The following is an 11342-nucleotide window of genomic DNA, read 5'->3' as shown; positions in this document are numbered from 1 at the left end:
TACTCAGCAGGATGAAGCAGGAGGATTGAGCCTATGAGTTTGAGGCTAGCCTATAGGCAACACAAAGAGACCCTGGAGATGGGGGTGGGGGTGGCAAATAGGGTGTCAACCAAAGTTACATTCCCTTAGTGGGGTTACTAGCCAAGAGCAGAAATATCTTTGAAGGGGTACATGGTACATTTGTGGAAGCTTTTTTTGGTCTTTTTTTTGAGACAGGGTCTCTCTGTAGCCCCAGCTGGCCTGGACCTCCTATGTAGACCAAGCTGGCCTCAAACTCACAAAGATTCACCTGCCTCTGCCTCCCAAGTGCTGGGATTAAAGGCGTGCACCACCATGCCTGGCTCCTTTTCCTGGGGTCTTTTTTTTTTTTTTTTCTTTTCCAGACAGGGTCTCCCTGTAGCCCCCACTGGCCTGGAACTCACTATGTAGACCAGGCTGGCCTCAAACTCACAGAGATCCACCTGCCTCTGCCTCCCCCTTTAACCCCCCTGAGTGCTGGCAGTAAAGGTATGTGCTACCATGCTCTTCTCTTGGCAGGGTCTTTATTTGCAAATTTTAGATATTTTTTTCAGCATATTTGTTACAGAAACATGTTTGCTTATATATTCCTAATAACTATAGCAACCACATCTAAGGTGCTTACTGTATGCAAGAATGCATTTGACCCTCCCAGTAGTCCTGAGGACTCCAGCTTTGAGGATACCTGGCACAGAGTTACAGGACTGCTCAGCTCCTACAGTTAGAGGCTGGCAGGGACCAAGAATGAGACCCAGAAGTGGTCTCCAGAGCACTGGCCCACACTGCCTTCTTGGCGCATTCTTGCAAGGAAGCAGTCATTTTCTCTAGAAAAGGATGGAGCAGTGAGACGTGCATGGGGGGGTGGTTTCAAGATATCTTTTTGAACCCTTTGATTAAAAACAGAAACTCTGTACTTTTAGAATAGTTTAAGATTTATGGGAAAGTTGTGATGATTGTGCACAAATATCTCAGTTTTCCCTATTGTGAGTGTGTTTATTGCAATGAAAGAGCTTTGATTAACACATTACTATCATGATCAACTACAGTCCATAACAGATTCACAGCTCCTTAGTTTTTGCCCAATCTCTCTCTCTACCCCAGGACTGAATCCAGAAGGACATCTCGTTGTCATCACTGCTCTGGGTTCTCTGACTGTGAACATTTCCCAGGCTTTCTTTGTTGCTGACAGTTCTATCAGTTTGAGTAGCTTTAGTCCATCTACTTTGTGGCTGTCCTTCAGAGGGACTTACTCTCATATTCTCTCTCTCTCTCTCTCTCTCTCTCTCTCTCTCTCTCTCTCTCAACTAGGTCTTGCTGTATAGCCTGAGGCTGTTTTTCTTATGTTTAGCCTGAGGTTCTGGGTTTGGGTTTTCAGGAGGAAGAGCATGGACAGAGGCCAGTTCTCATCAGATCGCACTGAAGGACTTCCTGTGACTACAGCCTGTCACTGTTGTTGATCAGTTGGCTGAGGTATTGCCAGGTTTCTCTTGTGAAATTGTTCTTTTCCGCCTATGCTGGTTAGTTTTGGTCAACTTGACACAAACTAGAGACACTGGGAAGACAGAACCTCAATTGAGGAATTTCCTCAATCATACTGACCTGTGGGCATGTCTGTGGGGCATTTTCATAATTGCTAATTGGTGTAGGAGGGCCCAGCCCACTGTGGATGATACCATCCCTGGGCAGGCGGGCCTGGACTGTTTAAGAAAGGAAGTTGAGCAGGCCAGAGAAGCAAGTTAGTAAGCAAGTATTCTGTAATCTCTGCTTCAGTTCGTGCCTCCAGACTCCTGCCTTGAGCTCCTGCCCCGACTTCCCTCCGTGATGAACGATTACCTAGAAGTGGATACTGAAATAAGCCCTTTCCTCCCCAACTTGCTTTTTTGGTCATGGCACTTATTACAATGACACACAGCAAACTAGAACACCCCCTTTCTGTCCTCTCTGAAGGGAGGACTCACACCCAGCAGGCAGGAGCCATGCCTTAGCTCCTTGGGGGTAGAGTCTCAACAGAAATTATTTGGAATTCTTCTGCACAGGGCATTCTGATCATTTTAATCATTAATAAATTATTTTAAATTACAAAAACAAATTACTCAGGGCTGGAGAGAAGGCTTAGCTGTTAAGAGCACTGACTGTTCTTGCAGAGAATCCAGATTCAATTCCCAGCACGTACATAGTGGCTAACAACTGTCTGTAACTCCAGTTCCAGGGGAATCCAAAACCTTCTTCTGATCTCCATGGGCACTGCACAGTATGGATGCACTTACACACATGCAGGCAATACACTCATTGCACAATATGGGTGCACTTATACATGCAGGCAATACTTTCATATGCACAAAAAATAAAAAAAGATAAATTACTCTTTAAATAGGAACATAAACTCACATACCCAAAGCTGAAATAACTAAGGCCAGATAGAGCCCGTTTCTCCCAGAGCTCTCTGAAGGCAGCTATAGGGGCTGCAATGGACTCAACAAAGCATTTGTTTCTCTTGCTTCAGAACCCACATCTATTGAATGGAGAGGCATTAGGTGATATGGAGAAAGGGTTCTGCAAACTGTGAAGCGCTGCCAAGAGGGCAGGTATTAAAGAAGGTCCTTGGGAACTGAGCTTGACTGAGCTGCTTCAGGGCCTCTGGAACTAGAGATTATTTTTCCTCCTCACCCAGTGTCGAAATCACAGCACACAATACCAGCCTTGGCGTTGGGCATTTGGGCAGGAAGAGAAACTACATCTACAACCTAGGATGGTCATGGTGGAAGAATGCTGTGGCCCTAGACCTTGGGCAAGTTATTTGAACCTTCTGAGCCAGACCAGCTGGGGCTACAGGGAGACCCTGTCTCGAAAAGAAAAGAAGAGAAGGGGAGGGGACGGGAGGGGAGGGGAGGAGAAAAATGAATGGACATGAAGTTTGAGCCACACCTGTTTTCTGTCATTTCTCTCCTATTTGACCTTCAAAGCCTTCCTATTGCACACTGGAGGAAACCGAGGCTATAACCATTAAGTGACTGGCCAAATGGCACCAGCTGGTAAGTGGCAAAGTGGCTGGAGCTTAGAGCTCAGGTCTGTGAGGCTCCAAAGCCTTCCAGTACAACACGTTGCCTCTGCTCACAGCCAGGCTTCCTCTCATTCTTCAGCCTGCCCGTCCTTCCTCCCACCTGCTCAGGAATAACCCTGTATCTGTAGCATTCCCTCTGTCCTGACCGAACAGGGGGGTGGGTAGGAGGTTGCAGTGGTTTCTGCAAAGGGAATTTCCCCACCCTGGTGTGTCTTATACCCCCTCTGATACCTGGCCATCTCCTGGGAAGCTAGGCCCCAGGCCTTCCTCCAGAAGGCCCTCCTCCCACCAAGCTTTATCTCTCCAATCCCTTAACAGCTCCTGACAACAGCCAGCCTTCCTACTCCCTAAAGTCCTTCAGGTGCAGCACAGAGAGAAGTCTACTTTGCTCTGCCTGTATCTCCCACAGTCAACTTCCGCCTCTGACATCCCAGACAGCTCATCTCATCCCAGCTCCTGAGGCTCCCACAATGGGTCCATGTCAGTAGAGGCTGAGAAAATACAAGCCATAGCAAAGCCTTTGAGACCAGTAGACCCCAGTTCTATCCCGGCCCTGCCTCTCCCAGCCTTCCTCTCCTCATCTGTAACATCAAACAAGGACCATATATAACAACTACTTCTCAGGGTATAAGGCACTGAATGTTGTCACAGATGTGACTGGTAGGCAAGCAGCTGTTTATTATCTGCTTCATCAGCTATGGGTAAAGAAAAGATACCATGGCCTCCCTTGTGATTTTAGCACGGTATTTGGTGGGCTCTAAATTGTAAAAACATATAGCCCAGAAATCTTCTCAGACCAGCTCCAACATATCTCCATGTCCCCACCCTAGGCACACCTCTCCCATCCTGTCTCCAAAATTTCCCGTAACTGTTCAAGCTGTTCTTAAAGAGCATGCGTAGTCCACTCCCCACTGGCAGGCCAGGACTATACAGATGGGACTATAGGGCTGGCAGTCCTAACAAATTACAAGAATGTCAGTCAGGCTGGGGGACATCCAGGAAATCACCCCTCACTCCTGTATGGGCGAGGACTTGTTTGTCCTTGCTCAGCCCCCAGCTGCCACTCAACTCAGTAAATGTGCATAGAAAAGAATAGAGTTCAGACTCCACTGTATTTGGGATGGGATGCGTAGACAACCTCTATCATCTGCCTCCTTCTCTCTCAGGTTACTCAGGTTCTAGGAAGGCCAGAGTCCCCCAGCATGCCACAACATGTCCCAGGAAACCCCTGCCAAGTCAGCAGATGTCAAAGAAGTACATACATGTGGGGAGGTCAGAAGAAGACATTGGATCCTCTGGAACTGGAGCAGTTGTTAGCTGCCATGTGGGTACTGGGAATCGAACCCAGTTCTCTGCAAGAGCAGTCAGTGCTCTTAAATGGAGCTATTTCTCCATCCCTGAGGCCAGAGCTTCTCATTGTGAAAAAATATACCAGATCTGAAGGGAGAACTTAGGGACAAGACTTAGCCCTCTTTCCATAGCCCTTGGCCCTGCCTATAAAACTGCTTCGAAAACTTTGGTCACAGTCACACAATGCCACATGTAGACACACCGTTAGCTGGGACCCACAGGGATCTGCAGGATCACAGACATGGGCCCATTGACATGCATGCTTTAGGTGCAAACAGACAATCCACACACACAAGCATATATGCACACTCTTAGTCACATAGACACAAAGATATGGATGCTCTGACCAAAAGAAAATAAAGGCAGAGTGCCCACCCTGCTCCCTGGGCTTCCAGGCCATCCTCCCCTCCCATCTCTATGTCCCCAACACTGTGTACCTAGCTCTCTTCATTGCCTGTGTGGCTGGGGCTAGAGCTCCAGAGTCTGTCTGACCATATGAAGCAGGCATTGGGGTGCTAAGGGGAGCCCAAGGCTTGTTCTCAATTCTTCCCTTCAGATCTGAGCAACTTCCTTGACTGTTAGGAGCTGTGGTCCTGCTAAGAAGAGGAAGGTGAGCATGTCTGAACCTAACTCCTTCTTCCAGCCTGTTTACTCCAGACCAGCCTCTGACCCCCATTCCCAGTGTCTGTTGCCAATGCCTGCACAGGGGAACAAGAAGCAGATGCCTATGAGTTTGGGGATCCTGAAGAAGCTTGCCCAAGCTTCCTCAGTCTAAGGCCTTCTGGTCCTGGGAAGGGCAAAGGCTGGGCACGGATGCTGGAGGGGCGGGAAAGGGGCAGGATTTGTGGCGTTTCCCCTCCAGCTGGAAACAAAGGCAGATTCCTGCGTTCTGCGTGAGCAATCTGGTCCCACCCACCTGAGTGGCTGGAGCCAAAGGAAATGCCACTGGCCTCTGGCCTCACCCAGCCACTTGGCCCCTCTTTCAAACAATCTCTCCTAGCTTGAGCCATTACCTACTTTCAATTCCCAGAGACCCTCTCCTTTCTAAACTAACCCCTTCCCATGGGCAATGGCCACGTTAAGCCCTCAGTCTCTCTCAGGAAGCAAGGGTCCCTTCATACCACTTCCCCAGCCCTTGCTACTTAGCTTGGTCCTCCCTCATTCAAGCTCAGGCTCACTAGAGGCTCATTAGAGGGAGGAAAAGCCTAGGTGCCTCTACAAGGCCGTGTGCCATCTAAAATGCTCAGCAAGACCCTGGAGGCATATACCATGGGGATTGTGAGCACCCAATAAACTGACATGTCTTGCCTCCTTGCAAGAAATTCCAACTCCAGGGAAGAGGGTGGGTGCCACTGTCCTCAATTAATGTGTCAAAAGATCCTGTGTAGCACTAATAGGAACTACAGATTTGGGTATGTATTTAACTTTATAAAACACAGTAACAATCATGGGGCTGGAGATCATGGGCTAAGTGGGTAAAGTGCTTGCTTCAAAAGCATGAAGACCTGAATTCAGATCCTCAGCATCCACATAAAAAAACCAGGCAGGTACTCTCTGGCCAGCCCACCTAGCCACTTGGTGAATTCCAGGTTTGATAAGAGTGTTTAAAAAAAAAATGTGGAGAAATGATTGAGGAGTACAACTGGTTAACCTCTGGCCTCTACATGCACACATGTGCACACACACCCACACACACACACACCCACACACACATGCACACACACGTATTAACAATCAATAATTAGAGGGAGACTTATTCAGTAACCTAAATCCTGAAGCTTTTCTGACATAAGACCGAAGTGTTTTTTGTTTTGTTTTGTTTTGTTTTGTTTTGTTTTGAGACAGGGTCTCATTATGCAGCCCTGGCTAGCCTAGAACTCACTATGTAAGCCAGGCTAGACTCAAACTCACAGAGATCCACCTGCCCCTGCCACTCAAGCTCTGGGATTAAAGTTGTGTGTAACCATGCCCGTCAAGGCCTGAAGTTTTAAGATCTAGAAATAATGCTGATTATTATTATTATTATTATTACTATTACTGTGGTACTGGGAATTGAAAGTAGGGCCTAATGTATGATAGGCAGGTGCTCTACCAGTGAGCTATATTCTTAGCCCTTTAAAAAAATTTTTAACATCTGGGCATGGTGGTACACACCTTTAATTCCAGCCCTTGGGAGGCAGAGGCAGGTGGATCTCTGTGAGTTCGAGGCCAGCCTGGTCTACATATGAGTTCCAGGCCAGCTGGGGCTACAGGGAGACCCTGTCTCAAAAAGACCAAGAAAAAAATTTTAACTTAAAAAAATGTATTCTTTTTTGCTGTGTGTGGTAGCATACACCTTTAATCCCAGCACTCGGGGAGGCAGAGGCAGGCGGATCTCTGTGAGTTCAAGGCTAGCCTGGTCTACATAGTGAGTTCCAGGCCACCTGGAGCTACAGGGAGACCCTGTCTCAAAAAGACCAAAAAAGATTCATTCCTTTCTTTAATTTTGTGTGTGCGCATGCATGTGTATGCGCACACACATGGTTCTTGGACCAGAGGACACCTTGCAGGAGTAGGCTCACTCCTTCTATCATGTGAGTCCAGGGGATCTAACTCAGGTCGTCAGGCTTAACAACAAGTGCCTTTCCAGCTGAACCATCTTGTTGGCCCTGTTTGTTTACTTTTGAGACAGGACCTTAATAGCCAAGGCTGACCTCAAACTTATGAAGCTGAGAATGACCATGAACTCCTGATTATCTTGCCTCCATCGCTCAAGTACTGGGATTACAAACATGCACCACACCTGGCTGTTTTTTCTGTCTTTTTGAGACAGGGTCTCCCTGTAGCCTCAGCTGGCCTGGAGTTTGCTGTGTAGAACAGGCTGGCCTTGAACTCACAGAGATCTGCCTGCCCCTGCCTCCCGAGTGCTGGGATTAAAGGTATGTACCACCAGGTCTGGCCTACCTAGCTATTTTTAAATTTTGAGTCAGCCTTGGGTTGGAGAGATAGCTCAGTGAATAAAGGTGCCTTCTGTTAAACCTGATGATCTAAGTTCACTCCTCACAACCACATGATGGAATGAAAGAACTGAATCTCAAAAGTTGCCCTCTGGGGGCTGGAGAGATGGCTCAGCGGTTAAGAGCACTGACTGCTCTTGCAGAGGACCCGGGTTCGATTCCCAGCACCCATGTGGCAGCTATGAACCATCCTTAACTCCAGTTCCAGGGGAATCTGAAGCCTTCTTCTGACCTCTGACATGGGTGTACTCACATACATATAGGCAATACACTCATACACACAAAATAAAAATTAAGAAAAAAAGTTGTCTGACATCCACAGGCCATGGGGTGTGCATGCAGGTAGGCACATATGCATACACACAAACACACATACACAAGAACAAATAGAAATGTAATAAAAAATAGTATCTGAGGCAGAGTTTTGCTAAGTTACTCAGGCTGGTCTTGAACTCACTCTGTAGGTCTACCAGGCCTTGGACATATGATCCTCCTGCCTCAGCTTCCAAGTGGCTAGGATTATAGGCCTGTGACCTTGGCTAGCTTCTTATTATAAACTCTTTTGCAGAATTTTATTTATTTTACCCTGTATTGATTTGGGTAAGGACATAGGGGCCACTCTGCTGGCACATAGGTCTGCTGGCTCCCTACTCCATGCTCTGCCACCCCCGCCCCCCACACATACATCAAACCAAACATGGAAGCAAGATTCATAAGTGGTAGAGGTCTTTCCAATATACTTTTTTCTGTTAGTCTATGAATGTGTCAAAAAGGTGTCACCAGCCTCTTCCTATAGGAGTGGAAACTGAGGCTCACGCACAAGTGTTCCAACTTCCAGCTTGAGCTGTTTTCATGACTCTCCTCTTCCTCAAAGTCAGACCAATTTGGGAGTGAGAGTTCGGCGCTCTGGAAGCCTGTGGAACAGAGTGACTTAGAGCTCAAGGAACGGCCTGGGAGTAGGTAAGGCTTGACTAGCTTCCCAACAGATACTGAGCTTCATGCCCACCTATCCACATGGCACCATGTGGGCATCTTCTAATCTCCACACTCTCCTGTCCTGACATGCCATCCTTTGTTCAAGAGGTACCACCTTGAGATGAGTGGCCTTGAGGGCTCAGGATGGCTGAGGAGTTCTGGAAGAACTGGAGGAAGACAAGATCCCTTGGCAGCTCTAAGTCTGGGAATCTGGCCGGTGTCTTCCAGCTTCTTCCTTTGGAGTGGGGCTACACTCTGGCTTCCCTGCCCTCTCAAACCTAGGCACAGCCAAACTGAGTGACAGAGCCTGACACTGATAAGGGTGTCACAGAAGGCTGGGAAGAGCTTCTGGCTTCTCTAGTCTACATTCCTCAATGTAACAGAGGAAGAAACTGAGGCACAACGAAGTGACCCAGGCCTGGAACCCAGCCCTACGACACAGTTACTGATCTTTTCAGGATGACTTGGTGTCTTCTTCCTTGAGCTAAGGATACGTGGGGAGAGAGGTTGTTTACTTTCCCTTCAGGACATCAGCCCACCATGTTGAGAATCTTTCCTGTACTTAACAGATGGATAAATGTAATTTACAGGTATCTGTTCTACCTCTTCCCTAAAGGAGACCCCACAATTCTCCCTTCTCATCCACCCAGTTCTGCTGGCTTTGTGTCTTTCTAGTTTGAAGAATTCCTAGGTTGTCCAATGTAAACCTCCCACTCTGCTTTTGTGCATGTGTGTATGCTGGGGACCAAATTCAGGGCCTTACACACGGTAGGAAAGTGCTCAACCACTGAGCTACACCCCTTCCACTCCGCAATTTAAAGGAGGCAAAGCACAGCTCAGTCCACTCCATGCTTCCTCCCTCCCTGCTTGCTCTGGTGAAGAACTGGGCATATTCTTTGGGGACCTAGTATGAAACAAACTTCTGTGTTCTTTGTCCAAAAAATATTAAGAATACTGTGAAGACTATCAAGACGGCATCAGCAGAGCACTAAACTAAACGTGGAGCCCTGAATGTCTGTGCAAGCTGCATGCCCAACCTTGGTCTCAAGATTTCAGCCAGGCATGGTGGCACACACCTAGAGTCCTAGCTGGAGGCGGCAGGGTACAAGATCTCCTGTTGAAGCCAGCCTGAGCTTTTAAAGATCTAAAGAGTGGCGGGGCGTGGTGGCGCATGCCTGTAGTCCCAGCACTTGGGAGGCAGAAGCAGGCAGGTGGGTCTCTGGGTTCAAGGCCAGTCTGGTCTACATAGCAAGTTCCAGGACAGCTGGGGCTACAGGGAGACCCTGCTTCAAAAAGACCAAAAAAAAAAAAAAAAAGATCTAAAGAGTGGTGCTTGAACTTAATACCCATAGCTGGCCCTGAAAGGTCAGAGTGCCTGTTGCCCTGCTTCCACACCAAATCTCTTTTCGCCAGCCACCAGAGGAGGATTTCCTTGAAGTTCTTCACGTTCGCTTCTTCGGATCTGTAGGCCTCTCTTCAGACACTGCTGGGAAATCCTGCATATCTAAATCTAAATTGGAATCCTTTGGGCCTGTTTCCTCTTGTTCTGTCCTTGCTAAATGTGGGGAACAGCTGGTCCCTAAGAGCAATTAATTCTTGTAGACTTGGACACAGTCTGTAATTCCTTTTCTATGTCCTCATTGGCCTGAGGCCCCAGAGCTTTCTCCAACTCTGTCCCTCCTCCGACACCTCCCCCAGGATCTCTGTGTGCTGTGGGAGGCATGGGGTTCACAAGAGGCCCTGAGGCACCAGCAAGGGTCCAGAAGCCTCAGTACTCTGAGAAGTGGGGGGAGATGCCATCCCCCACTAAGCCCTCTTTTCTTCTTCTACTTTTATCTGTTTTAGTTCACAGACATGCCTACAGAAAGTCTCCCACCCCCACTGACAGTCATCAGCCACTCTCAGGCTCTTGACTGCCTCCATGGTCTCCCACATCTGCTTTCCCAAGGGGATAGGACTTAGGCTATGGAGGTCTCATGGGGTCCTAGCCCAGAGCACTCACTCCCACTTCTTAGGACAGAGATCTACTGGCCAGGAAAGGGAGTTGGCAGGAAGCCATAGTTGGCTCAGGGAAGAGTGGGTATGAAAGATGGCCATGCAGCTAGGTTCCCAGTTCCGCAGCTAACAGTGACAAAGTGGCTGCTGCAATCTGGAAAAGTAGATACTGTAATCCCATAGTATTTCCTATTGGCTGCAGGACATGGTGCTGTCCTGATGTAAAATTTGGTGGTGCCGGGGAATTTATGAGGCTCACAGCTTATGAAGCAGCTGCACTGACGGGTGGGGTATGGGAGGGTTTCAGCAGAGGAAATGAGGTCAGTCTGAGCCTCTGGCCATTGTCTCCCCCAGCCTCTATTCCTGCCAAAGAATAGGGTGGGGCATCCCTGCTCGTCTTGCAGAATCTCCACATCAGAGCAAGACACCTTAGAAGATTACTGCTATGTCCTATGTCCTTCCACAGAGTACTAAGGCCACTCATGCCTCAGCCTTCTCAAATATTAGCTGACAGGCTCGTTCCTTTAGAGACTGTGTTGCACGGTGCCCAGTCTTTGCTAGGAACTGAGGTGAACACTATCTCTTCTTTCACCACAGCCCTAGAGGCTGGCACTGTAACAGTTGAGAAGCTGAAGCACACAACTAGCCTGGATTCCCAGAAGGTGGTTGGACTTCAGAGTCTGTTGTTGGACACTCACAAGGCTAGAAATAAAACTGCCAAGTAAGGCCTGGACTTCCACCCACCCCCAGCCTGTGCTGGGCATGGGAAGGAAGACTATTTCCCCATAAGGGTGCTGGGGAGGGTCCATGCTCCAAACTCTAAAGCTCCATTAGGTGGCTGGGGTTTCCCGCTGAAAGGAAAGTGTAAGGTAGCTTCTCCATCCATTCTGGCCTCCACTGATGGAGAGGACAGCTGTTATGTCCTGAGGGGCTCAGATCACTGCTGT

Source organism: Nannospalax galili, unplaced genomic scaffold (genome assembly GCF_000622305.1).
Source record: "Nannospalax galili isolate Female #2095 unplaced genomic scaffold, S.galili_v1.0 scaffold979, whole genome shotgun sequence".
Classification (NCBI taxonomy): Eukaryota; Metazoa; Chordata; class Mammalia; order Rodentia; family Spalacidae; genus Nannospalax; species Nannospalax galili.
This window is presented reverse-complemented; position numbering follows the sequence as displayed.